Source organism: Solanum lycopersicum, chromosome 5 (genome assembly GCF_036512215.1).
Source record: "Solanum lycopersicum chromosome 5, SLM_r2.1".
NCBI classification, from domain to species: domain Eukaryota; kingdom Viridiplantae; phylum Streptophyta; class Magnoliopsida; order Solanales; family Solanaceae; genus Solanum; species Solanum lycopersicum.
This window is the reverse complement of record NC_090804.1, coordinates 44181129-44195940: the sequence shown is the minus strand read 5'-3', so window position 1 is coordinate 44195940 and position 14812 is coordinate 44181129.

The following is a 14812-nucleotide window of genomic DNA, read 5'->3' as shown; positions in this document are numbered from 1 at the left end:
AGAGAGTTTCAGGACTAACACTGAATTGGACTGCTATACTGAGTTATTAAAGACAAAGTGATGTCCGTTGTCTTTCCACTGAGTGAACCATATGTGAGTCACATCCTTGACTTTGAAGGATGCCAATCTCACATATCACTACCAGTTACTGACATCACACCAAATATTTTCTTGATCTTATCAATGAACTTCTGTTGGTCCTTACCAACATGCGACCTTAAAAACTTTGACGGATTCATCCTAACAAAATCACAAACTTTGTGCCACTGATCGATCATTTTTTTTACTAGGAACTTCAACCTGTTGATTATTCTGGTTGGTCATACTCTGAGCCCAAAGCTGAATTGGAATTCTGAAACTCTGCATTTGAACTTCCTCAATTGGTACTAGAGGAACTACGTTAGCATTGTGTGCATTAGCATTCCATGCCTAAGCTCTACAAGAAGGAATGATCTTAAGCGCACAACGTCAAGTTAGAATGGAATCTAATCATACCTTACGCATGATAACAGTAACAAAAAAGTGAAGTTTATCCTAAAACAGTTTACAGCCTCCCGAACATTAGATGCGGTGCACTTCACACCCATGAAAATGACTCTACTTAGTGCGACTTTTTCAGACATCTTAGGACTCTTGAACCTAGTGCTCAAATACCAAGTTTTGTCATGCCCCGAATTACCCCCGAGACGCGGACACAAAACCTAGGACCACAAGTGATCCCAAGCTAACCCTGCTAGCATGATCATGAACACACTAAGATAATAAACTGTTGCGGAAGCTAAATCATACTTAAAATGAAAAGATGGGGAATACCTATAATCTATAACTTAGATATTTGATAACAATGAGTTTAATACAAAACAGATATTAACTCAATACTAAGCTGAATCTAACTATGTCTGAAAATAGCCTCTAAACTAGACTAGAAATACTGGGACAAGCCCCAGCTAAATCTAGCAAAAACTGAAACTAAATTACAAAAGACTGAAATGAAACTCATGACTGTTGTCCTCGAAGAATGAGGACTCACCACTGAATCTGCTGAATTGGAGTTCGAGAAAATTGATCTATGCTGAGAACCTGAACCTACATCACGAGAAAATGTAGCGCACGTATGCGTCAGTACTTGAAAGGTACTGAGAATGTAGGATAGAGTAAAGCTGAAATAAAACATAAATGAACAAGCACAAAAAAGTATAATAATCTGAACGTGATGTGCTAATTTCTTAGTTAACTGGATGCAATGACCAATTTATAACATGCGGAAACTAAATACTGAATATACGGATAAATGGTCAATGTAGAGAGTCTGACTGAACTGTGGGAGCTACTAATAATCAATAATAAAACCACATGGCCTAATGTGGAGTCTGATGTATACGCCCCATCGAGAGGACCCAATATACCCTATCAAAGGTATAAAGGCATGCTGGCGTGATCACTAAACTGATTGCCCGCAGAGGGGACTTACAACCTACTCGGCTAGTAGTGTTGTGACTATTGGGTAGGCAAAACCCCAGTCCAACTCGGTATTATGCTACTCCCAATGAATTTTGTAAATTAACTGACTATATATGAATTTCTGTAAATACTGGATAGCTCAAAATTGAACATGCAAAATGGGAATGCAACAATTAATCTGGTAATTATGCATTTATAACTGAGTCATGTATATCTGAAGTGTCTAAAATATATGACGTAACATGTGTAATTCAAGAACTAAGGAAATACAAAGCTAGAGTCATGTATACGATAGCGACGTACAACATCTTTTTGTCTGTCACTTTTTGATCAAAATACATGGTCAACTATTTTTAAAAAGCGACGGACAGTGTCTCTTAGTTTGCAAATTTTTGGTCAAAATATTGGTCAACTATTTTTTAAAAAAGCGACGGACATAGAGACGATATCTGTCTCTTTTCATTAAATACAGAGAGATATGATTCACCCCCCCCCCCCCCCCCCATTTCCCCATTTCTCCAATATCTCCTCCTCCTCTCCTCCTTCTCTCCAATCCTCGTTGATCTGCCGCTGCCACCGCGCGTTGCTGTCATCGTGAGTCATAGCTGTCGTTGCAGTTGCTACCGAACCAGTTGTCCCACTCGTTTCTCCTGTTCAATCTCTCCTTCTCCTTTAAGGTTAGGGTTTAATTATTCATCAAAATGTTTTTTAATTTGAGGTATATTTTGTGTTTGGTAGTTAATTTAATTGTAATTATTTTATTTAATTTGTATTTATTGATTGTTAGTTTGGATTGTAGAGATTATTACGGTTATCTTAGGATTTGTTTGAATTGAAGTATTTTTACAGTTAATTAGTTTGATTTTGGGATTGTAAGATTGGTTTGAATTTGCGATTTGAGCACTAGTTAGACTTTGAAATTTTAGGACTAGCTTGAATTTGTGATTTTAAGACTAGACTAAATTTTGAATTTAGGACTAGTTTGAATTATATTTGAGATTTTAAGACTAGCTAGTTTGAATTTGAAATTTTAGCGTTAGTTTGATTTAAGATTTTAGGAATAGTTTGAATTTGTGATTTTAAGAGTAGTTTGAATTTAATATTTAGGACTAGTTTGAAATATATTTCAAATTTTAGGTCTAATAGTTTGAATTTAGGATTTTAGCACTAGTATGATTTTTTTAATTTTAGGAGTACTTTGAATTTGTAATTTTAATACTAGTTAGAATTTTAAATTTGGGACAAGTTTGAATTATATTTGAGATTTTAGGACAAATAATTTAAATTTGGAATTTTAGCACTAGCTAGCTAGTATGAATATGGGATTTTAGGGATTTCAATTCGAACTTATAATTAATTATAACTTAAATGTACTATAACTTGAACTTAAAATGTTGTTGACCTTAATTAATTAGAACTAAATTTTTAACTTTATTAGAATTTTTTAATTTAATTAGAATTTTGAAGTACTTGAAAATCTTATTGACCTAAATTAATTTGAACTTAAATTAATTTGAACTTTATTGAACTTAATTAATTTATAATAACTTTAAAACTTAGTTAGGAATATAAAATTAATTGTGAACTTAACTAGAACTTGAATTTAATTAATTAGTATCCATTAATTAATTAAGCTTTAACTTTATAGATCTTGAAATGTAGCATTTATATTAACAATATAAATTAATTTAATGTAGTAAATTTATTATTAAATTTATTAATATAATTGAATATCTATATATTTGTAGATGAATCATCGTTTGTGGATGTATAATATACATTGTGCAATTGGTGGTGGTTTGAAGGCTGAGTTTATTGACGGTGTTAGAAATTTTATTGAACATACAATGACACTTGATATTTTTAAGAATAATGAATTGGTTAGGTGAGCTTGTAGTGCATGTAGGTGTTTAAATTTTTTTGAACCAGATACAATCATGGTTCATTTATATCGCAACGAATTTAAGCCTAGAGATTTTGTATGGATTGATCATGGAGAAAAAGATGGATTGAGTAATATGTTTTGTAGTTCGATGCCTGTGGATGAATATAATATGCCTGCACCACATTGTCATATTAGGGTTGAACATGATGATAGGGTTGAATGCGATAAGATTCATAAAATCATCAGGTTGAATGTGATAGGTTTCATAAAATGATCAATGATGCTTTTGGGATTCAATGTGGGATGGAACCCGAAAAATATTTTGATGAATCTCTTAATAAAGAAGAAAGACGCTTCTATGATCAATTAGAAGAGTCTATTCGTTCACTATGTAAATCGAGTCCGCATATTTCCTTGTCTTTTACGGTTAGATTAATAAAAATTTAATCAGATGGAATGTTCCTAATGCAGCTATGGACTCAATAGTTGATCTTTTGGGGAAATTAGATAATTCGGAGCTTAACATACCTAAGAACTTCTATCATACAAAGCACTAGTAGAATTCATTATTGTGTTAATGGATGCATGTTGTTTACAAGACTGATAGTGAATTAAAAAATTGTAAGTTTGGTGGACATACTCATTATAAGAGAACTCCGACCAGAAATATTGTCCCTATTAAGAGATGCATTTTGTACCTCTTATTTATAAGTTAAATACTTTGTATGCATCGATGAGTCTTTCAACACATATGAGATTATATCATTAATATAGTAGGCTACCAGGTGTTTTGCCTCATTCATATGATGATGAAGAAGGACACATTTTGATAACGTATACCCTAAATTTACTAGTGAACAAAGAAATGTTAGATTAGGGTTGTGTGCAGATGAATTTACATCATTATCTAATGTTGCTTCGCCTATTCATGCTAGCTGGTATTTCTTACTCCATATAATCTTCCACCTAAAATGTGGACGAGCCCCTACATCTTTCTAAGTTGTGTTATTTCAAGTCTCTGTGATAAAATTTTTTGATTGATGTCTATCTACAACCATTGATAGATGAGCTCAAAGAATTGTTGTTTAAAGGCTCTTTGACTTATGATATATCAACTAAGCATAATTTTGGTGTGCATTCTTCTTTAATGTTGACTATTAATGATTTTCGTGCATACGAGGTGCTGTCTAGTTGGATGATGACTGAAAAGGTAGCATGTCCTTATTGTATGAAAAATAGTAAGGGATTCACTTAAAAGCATGGCCTAAATAATACATGGTTTGATTGTTTTCACCAATTTTGGCCAATGGACCATAACTTATAAAGATGAAAAATGCATTTAGAAAAAATCAGATTTAAAGTGACCCCACCTCCATTACTCATAGGGCATCAAATTTGGGAGAGAATTTCTCAATTACCTAAAGTTAGAGAAGTTTCACTGTCTAATCTTCTAGATATGGTGTTGAACATAATTGGACCAAAGCATATTTTGGGAATTTCTGTTTGGAAGGATAATCTGCTACTACATAAAGTTGATGTTATGCACATAGAAAAAAAATTATTTTGACAATTTGTTTAACACAGTGATAGATGTTAAAGGTAAGACAAAAGACAATCCAAATGGTAGAATGAACATAAAGAAATACAATAGGAGAAAAGATTTATGGTTGTAGGAATTATGAAATGGTAAAATAGTTAAGCCGAAAACCATCTTTTCATTCCATTAGATGAGAAACATTAAATAAGTTATGAGTGGGTTATAAATTTAAGGATGCCGGAGGGATATGTTTCTAATTTAGGAAACAGGGAATATATGAATGAATGAAAATGGATAGGTATGAAAATTCATGATCGTTATGTTGTTCGCAACAAATTTCCTTAAGCGCTGAAAATGTCTGCAAGCAAAATAAATAAAAGAAAAATGTAATTTTTATTAATGAATCTTTGTGAGTACAATTTTGTTATTCTCTTTATTTTTCTCTCCTAAGTTTCTCTCTAATTCGAGGTCCTTCAGTAGCGTACTACTCGAATGTAGGATCATGTAGACCTCCTTGAGATGTAGGTGATCTCTGAGATTGTTGTGAAGTGTTTTTTCATTGCAAGTTGATCTCCAGGAAGAACTCCGTTGATCACTCCTTCGAAGAGTTATGTAGTTTATATTGTATCTTATGTATACCTTCTTGAGACGTATTTTATCTACGTAAATATCGGAAAGCACTTCGTTGTTGCAAGTCAATCTCCGGGAAGAACTCCATTGATCACTCCTTCAAAGAGCTATATCGTTGATGTTATAGCTTTATCCAACTGCAGAATGCTTCTTGAAGAGTTTTCTCTCCCCCCCCTTAGAATGTTATGTACATCGCCTATTTATAGTTTGTAGGGGGTGGATAATGCTGCTTGTGATTGGCCAAAGGATGTCATTTTGACAGTTTGCGGATTGTGATTGGATCTTGCATTTGACTAGGACTAGCACCTCATTTGGACACGTGGTGTCACCTTGTTGGTATTTAATGCCTAGTCAATGTGACATGTGGCATAAGTTTGGGCTTCAAGGTGAAATGGACCTTGGACTTGAATTTAATAAAAATGGACTTATTTATTTGTAAATCCCAAATAATCATTTAACTCAGATGAACATGGATTTAATCCATATTTTGTATGAATTAAATTTGATAAAATTTGCTTGTCTACAGATGCCCCTACTTCAAGCCTTGTTGAAGTGTAGGTTTGCCAACACTTGGAGACAATACTTGAAGCATTTATGAATGTGTTTTCATTTTTTGAGACTTGTGAATGTGTGTCTTGCCAAATTTAACGACGAAAGTTGAAGTTTTCATGAATGTGGTTTCCTTTTTCATTGTACTTGTCAACGTGTAGGCTTATCTAATTTGATGACGAAATTTAAAGTCTTCATGAATGTATATTAATTTTTAGACTTCTCTACGTGTAGGCTTGCCGAATTTTGATGAAGAAAGTTGAAGTCTTTTATTGAGACTTCAAGAATATTTGTTTCTTGTCATACCATTATAATACAAATGATTTGTTTGTAGAGATTTCAAAATTTTTTTTTAAACATTCTTGCTCGACAATATATTGATTTCAAATAGATGGGTCTAGTGAGTAGTAATATTTTGTCATCTTCCTTGCAAGGTGTGAGAAAAAACAAGAAGATTGATTGGATTTTGAATCAAACAAAAGAAATATCAAATTTCCTTTGGTTGATTTTTTATGAATCATTCTTGACATCTCAGGACTTCTTTATTTCCTTTTGAGTGCTAGCAACTTCCATTTAGATGGTAGGAATTGATATGGTTTGCTTCTTCCAATTTTACCAAAGTTTTCCTTGTAAAAGAAATAAAAATTGTTCAAAGGAAATTCTATATAAAAATCTCCCATGTACAAAGGATTGATCAAATAATCATTAAAAATATAATTTTTCTAACCAAATCAATGTGGAACTCCAAATTTGGTGTGTTCTTTTCTCGATTTCGCACAGTCCCGCCGAAATGTCCTTTTCTTGATCAAAAGAATTCAAACGATAAACAATTTGATTCTTAAAAAACTAGACCTATATTACTATTACATATCCAAAAATAATCATTGAAAACCTTTCGTATTGACGGGAATTGATTTTGAAATTGGTCATCAAATCTGGAAGTTTCCCTCACAGTTATGTCAATCTCGCCAAAAGGTTCCTTTCTCGATGTATGAGCATTCAAATGACAACACACTTAATTCTGGAGAAAATAGTCTTTTTTATATGACATATCAAAAAACCAAAGTTAAACTCCTTCCAAATTGACGGGAATCAAATTTTGAAGTTGGTCATCATATCAGGAAGTTCACCTCACAGTTATGCACAATCTCATCAAAACGTTCTTTCTCGGTGTAGGAGCACTAAAATAACAAGAGGCTTAATTCCGGAGAATATAGAATTTTGGTAATACTACATATCCAAAAATCAACGTTAAACACCTTCTGTATTAACAGGAATCAAATTTTGAAGTTGGACCCGAAATCTGGTAGTTATTCTCACAAATTTGTGTCTTCTCGCTATAGCACCATTCTCTTGGAGTAGGAGCATTCAAATGATAAGCGGCTTAATTCTGGAGAAACAAGACTCTTACTACTACAACATATCCAACAATCAACATCAACAACCTTTTGTAGTTACAATGATTAATTTTTTTGAAGTCGGTCCCCGAATCTAGAAGTTCTCCTGAAAATTATGATCAATCTTAAGCAATGACCACAATGAAGCATTGTGTTGTTCGGCACTAAGGCATACGTTAGAGTTGAACCTTTATGTTATTGAGGCCAGCCAAGCGGTCAATAACATATTATCGAAAAGCTTTGTTTCATTAATTTTTTTCAGGTTCAAAAAAGAGCGTCACCAATCTCAATATCTTATCAACAAGATGTAAATAGTAGACGTAATTTCAAAGGAACACATTATGTACCTACACTTCTGATCGTAGTTTTCACATATTACAATTTAGTGCGGCATCTACCTTTTCAAACAAGGATTTCACAAACAATGATTTAGTGTTTCAGCTTAAACCTTCATCGTAGAGTTGGTTGAGACAATCGACTTCTTTAGATTTATTGGAGAATAGGAAAGACACTACTGGGAGAATTCACCTTTCTTGCGGAATTGGTGGAATCAACTTGTCACTTCATAATCAGCTCAAAATTTTATCCTTCTCAGCTTGAATCCATAACTCGAAATAGGAAGATTGAAATTGGGATTTTCTTTTTCCGATGGAAAGGCGACTCAAAGAACTACACTATGTGTAGAAATCAAGGCTAAAGACTTTATAGATTGGTCCAGATATCGCTTCAAAGTCACCTCACGGTTCTGCATCGTTCAGCTCTTCAACTTTGTGCAATTGTGGAAGCAAATCAATAACTTGGCGTAGGAAACTCGTAATGATGAGATTCTGGCTTCATTGGAACCATATTCATAGATATACAACATATGTAAAAATCATGGCCAAATATTTTATTGATTGGTGTGGATATCACTTCAAAGTTAGCTCACGGTTCTGCCTCTCAACTCTTTAGCTTTGCACAATTTTGGGGAAAAAATCAATAACTCGGCGTAGGTGCCTCGAAATGATGTGATTCTTGTTTCATTGGAAGAATAACTCAAATACATACAAGATATGTAAAAATCACAGCCAAAAACTTTATGTATTTGTGCAGATATCGCTTCAAACTTAGCTTATGATTCTTTCTAGCCCAACTGTGTAGCTTCGAGAAACTTTAGAAGAAAATAAATAATTAGGTGAAAGTCCTCGAAATGATGTGATTCTTGTTTCATTGGAAGCATAACTCACAAACATATAATATATATAAAAGTCATGGCCAAAACCTTTACAGGTTTTCACAGGTATGTCTACTCAGTTTAATTTTGAAATTTGATGGTCTATTTCACAACTTTGAGCAGTCGTGGTAGAAACTTTATAACATGGCGTAGAAACCTCTCAATCACAAGACAATTTTTAAGTTGTGAAGTACACTCCAAGATTTGAAATATATGTTAAAATCATTGTCAAAACCTTTGCGGATTTTTACAGATGCATCTTTGAAGTAAGCTAATATGTCTTGATTAACTCTTCTTCTTTGCTCATTTGTGACACATTTGAAATCATATGCTAGCTACATGATTTTAAAGAGCTAGTGTGATGATCCCGCAATGCCAGAAATGTTTTTTTACTCATTTGACTGAACTTAGAATAATTACTCCAAGCGCCTACGTACCTCAGTGAAGAGGATCAAGTCATATCGTAGTTTAAGATGATGAGTTTATTTGTTTAATTTTTTTTATTGTACATAGTTTATACTCTTGAGGGTTAAGAGTAATATGCAATTATTGCTCATACCTTAAGGAGTGTTATAACTTGCTGTTTAGGCTCGTAAGTCGAGGAGTATTGCACGAAGAATTCCATTAATGTAATTGCCCTTCTAATTATTGGATTCTTTGGGTTGCTTTGACTCTAGGAGTGCAATGACTTTCTTGGTTAGCAGCTCATAAAGATCGCATGAACGTCAGAGTTTGGAAAGGGATACTCTTTTTCTTGGAACTCCTTCAAGGTAGATTAATTTTGCACTTCTCGCATTTTCTAATGTGCTACAATATCTTTCAACTTTTTTCTCGCGAAGGTCTTTGTATAAGTTGTGGTTACCACCACGGACTCATTAGTTGTGTACTCTAACGAATTTTTGAATTGTTTATCTTATTTTCTTGTATCAAAGACATGCAATGTCTTTTCATGGCTTGCAATGTTCAATTCCATATCATGAGCGCGTCTATCTAATTCTTCAAAAGTTAGAGGCTTAATTCCTTGAAGGATATATACAAGTCCCAATTGTATTCCTTGTATACAAATTTTGACTGTAGTAATTTTCGAAATTTGATTCTTGCAATATAAGCTCAGAATTTCCCAACGATTGACGTAGTCCACTACGAGTTCATCCTTACCTTGTTTTATGCTTGTAAATTCCATCATGCTCACTGTACGAAAGGTACTGTAGAAACGATTGAGAAATTAATTTTTTGTTGTTCTCAACAATCAATTGATTCAAGCTCCAAGTCCATATACAAATCAAAGGCGATTTCTTTTAAAGAACGAACACATTGCTTGACAAGAAGATCATCATGTGTACCGGCACTACTAAAAGTCTCGATGAAATGGGCAATATGTTGTTGGATTTCCCCATCCATCAAATTTCTACAATTTTGGTGGTTGATATCCAATTAGCATCAGTAGACCCTCGATTTTCTTAGAATACGACTTTGAATATCCTAAGTAACTTTGTGGTGTAACACCATATTGAGCTTTAATTTGTGATCATATATTATAGTTGTTGAACTGTTCGAATGGCAATTGAAGCAGACTGTTTTGCGCTTTGAGAGTCAACTAACTTTGTGAGAGAATCAATATCAACTTTTTCTTGAGTTTTTAGATTGTGATGTGACTCTCTAGAGTTGTAGAGTTCTAACTTGCTAATTAGTTTGTGATGTGGAGATTTTTGTAATCAATAGACTTCTTCAAAGCTTTAATGGTTTTCTCCATCATTGTGAACTTCTCGTCCATGTCAATTGCGTCAACCATAAATGAGTTAGCCTTTGTTTAAATTGAAAAATCTTTTGAACTTTTAGATTCACTAAAGTTGAAGTTATTGTGAGAAAGTTCATCAAACAACTTTGATGCAATTTTGCCTCCTGAGATTGCAATTTTGAGTGTCATTCAAGACTTGCTCTTTCTTGGAATCTCCATGAAGGTGAAATATTCAGATATATTCAAGGCACTTGTCTTGAATTCGCGTCGAGTGATTGGATATACATCACTAAAATTAACAAATGTGGCAACAGTAGATTCCTTCCATGAAACATCATTGATCTTCTTGAAGGCCATTGCAGAGTTGAACTTGTTATTTTTTTATTTGTAGGAGGAACAATTGAAGAATATAATTGGTCCCACAGGGCATGAAACATTTGTTCGCAAAAAAATTCCTTAAGCATTAAAATTTGAATGTAAGAAAAATAAATAAAAGAAAAATGTGATTTTTATTAATGACTCTTTGTGAGTACAATTATGCTATTTTCTTGATTCTTCTCTCCTAATTTTCTCCGTGATTCGGGGGATTTCAGTAGCGTATTTCTTAAATGTAGGATGATGTAGAACTCCTTGAGATATATTTGATCTCTTAGAACATCGAAAGCGCTTCGTCGTTGCAAGTTGATCTCCGAGAAGAAATTTTTTGATCACTTCTTTGAAGAGTTATAAATTTGATGTTGTAGCTTATGTATACCTCCTTGAGATGTTTTTGGTCTCCGAGAACGTCAAGAAGCACTTCTTCGTTGCAATTCAATCTCCGAGAAGAACTCCGTCAATCACTTCTTCGAAGAGCTATGTAGTTGATATTGTAGCTTTCTCTAATTGCATAATGCTTTTTATAGAGTTATCCTTTGTGGAAATTGAAGAATCTTTTGAACTTTTAGATTTAATAAAGTTGAAGCCAGTTTGAGTAAGTTCATCAAACAACTTTGATGCAATTTTGCCTTCTTAGATTGCAATTTTGAGTGCCATTCGAGACTTGCTCTTTCTTGGCATCTCTAAGAAGGTGAAATATTAAGATTAATTCAAGCCACTTGCCTTGAACTTGCGTCGAGTGATTGGATCAACAACACTAAAATTAACAAATGTAGCAACAATACAGTCCTTGCATTAAACATCATTGATCTTATTAAAGGTCATTCCAAAGTTGAACTTATTATTAATTTATTTTAGGAGGAAGAGATGAAGAATAGATTGGTCCCACTGCGCATTTAAAAATTTATTTGCAACAAATTTTGTTAAGCACTAAAAATTGAATGCAACAAAAATAAATTAAAGAAAAATATGATTTTTAATAAAGAATCTTGGTGAATACAGTTATGTTATTTCTTGATTCTTCTCTCCTAAGTTTCTCCGTGATTTGATGGAATTTAGTAGCGTATTTCTTGAATGTAGGATGATGTAGACCTCCTTGAGATGTATTTGATCTCCGAGAATGTTGAAAGCATTTTGTCGTTGCAAGTTCATCTCCAAGAATAACTCTATTTATCACTCCTTCAAAGATTTATATAGTTGATGATGTAGCTTATGTAGACCTCCTTGAGATGTATTTGATCTCCGAAAACGTCGAGAAACACTTCGTTGTTGCAGGTCAATCTCCAAAAAGAACTCCGCCAATCACTTCTTCGAAGAGATATGTAGTTGGTGTTGTAGCTTTGTCCAATTGCATAATTCTTTTTGAAGAGTTTTCTCCCCTCTCCCCCCCCACTCCCCGTCCCTCCTTAGAATGTTATGTCCATCCTCTATTTATAGTTATAAAAGAGGACAATGTTGCTTGGGATTGGACAAAGGATGTCACTTTGACACTTGGCAAATTGTGATTGGTTCTTGCATTTGACTTGAACTATCACCTCATTTGGACACGTGGTATCACTTTATTGGTCTTTGATGCCTAGATACTGTGACACGTGACATGAGTTTGGGCTTCAAGGTGAAATGGACCTTGGACTTAAATTTATTAAGAATGAACTTATTTATTTGTAAATCCCACATTAATCATTTAACCCAAATAAACATGGATCTGATCCAAATTTTGTATGAATTAAATCCAATAAAATTTTGTGTCTACACAACTATTCCATGAAACTTTAATTCCAATCGCTTTTATCTATCTACCCGAAAGGATATAAAAACCAATCACATCGATAAGTCTTCTCTGTACAGATTTGTATTCAGGAAAGTTATTGGGAGAGTAGTTTAGGCAAGATGGACGAAAATATTCTGGTTATTACTACTATGTTGGAGATGATATTTCCATGTGCTTTCTTTGATGTGATAGAGCATCTTCCAATTCACCTTTGCACAAGAGGTCCGCCTCGAAGGTCTGGTTCAAACAAGATAGATGCATCCATTTGATATATTAACTAAGTTATATATATAACCAAGTCTTCTATTAACTTATATATACATATATTCATGCAAAAAAATTGGTTGTTCCAAACAAACAATTAAGCAAAGAGGAAAGATCGAATAATAAGTTGTTAAAAGTCATATTGGAAGAGAAACTGCTGATTTTTATTCTTATTACTTTGGTGATGATGTTTCATGTAGGAGAAACATGCCCAATCACAATAATAAGGTGATATTGATATTTCATTTCCATTCATATCAATTTTTAATCAAAATTTTCAAGGATCTAAAAGGCATGGAAAGCGAGACTTCATTAATATGAAAATGCAATCAACTCTCACATATATTTTGCTGAATTATCCAGAGATTCAACCTTATATCAAGTAAGTGTTAAAAATATGTTATCAAATTACATAGTAATAAGTGTGCATTAACTAACAAAATACTTGAATGTAAAATTATCGGTTTGATAGTAAATACATGAGGTAATGAAGCCATCTATACAAAATTTTCCAAATGGATAAAAACTATGTGAGTGTGAAATCACAAAGTATTTAATGATATATTCATGTTATACTAAAATTATATAACCTAAAATAACAATCACTTAGTTTTATGATGAGTACACAAGTGTCCAACATGTGCAATTAGTGAAAGAAGTATCACTTGGACCAGAATCTCAAGTACTGAGAATGAATAAGTATTGTGTCAATGATTTTAAGTTTCAAACTGAAGATGTTTTTTTTAAGAACAAAAAAATAATAATAGTGGTGTCTACATACAAGGTGATGTTGATGGTACTAGTCACACTATTGAATATTATGGTGTAATTAATGAGATATTGAAGTGAGTTATTCAGTTTGGCGTAAGAAGAAGATTGTATTGTTTTTCTGTGAGTGATTTAACCCATCGCATCGAGGCACAAAGGTGGATCATCAAAATAATCTAATTGAAGTTAAGCAACCAGGAAATACAGAAGTTATGATCCTTTTATTATTGCACAAAATGCTAAAAGTGTATTGCGCTCCATATCCATTGCGTAGATGTCATGACCCAGATTCTGGAATCCGGATCCCAACCGGTGTGGTTGACCTCTTAGAGGTCGCACAAGCCTCATCTTGCATTCATCACATTCATCTAGTTAAATTTGTGGAAAATTGAAACTTTTTATATATATGAAGTCTACATAGACTTCATATAATTATTAACTAGATACATTATATACTAAGCTCAACATAAGAGGGCAACCATCTAACATAAAGAACCAATTCAAAACTTAAGATGAATATATCATAAATAGTTTTCCAAACATGGCCTTATTACAAAGCTTCTAAATGAAGGTGCGAAAGAAACTCTAGGGACAACATCCACTAGCTATGTCTAAAACTAAGGCTAGACTAAATTTTTACCATCCTCGAAATCATGAGGACTTAACAAATGGTTTAGAGAAACGCTTAACTCCAAACCGCTGCAAGTGTCGTCAACTTATTATCTAACCTGCACCTATAAAAATAGTGAATAGTAGGGGGTTAGTACCCCACTCGTACTAAGTATGGGTGTATGCACACATACACATAAAGCTATGCATGATCAATGAAAGCTCTTCCTATATTACATACTATTTCTGGAGAGTCTAGTCATTAGAATTTCTTAATTCATTGGTTGTGAATTGTGGTATGATGATGTGTTTTAATGCATTCAAAGAACAGAACTCATTTTCTATATGATTACAATATATTAGCATCATCAACGTAGATTTAGAACAACTCGGGCGAAGATTTGACATTTTGATCCTCTTAGGCCGAGAGCTCCTCCTTGTACACTTAGGTTATTTTTTAGCCTTTTTCTTCTTCATGTTGTGTAGTTCAATAACTCCTTTGGTCCTATGTTTTAATTAAAAGTGCAATGAGTCATTGTAGTCCAATACCAATAATGAATCAATGGAAGTAATCCAAGGACTAAGGAATGATTTCCCTACCTTATAGTGAGTCAT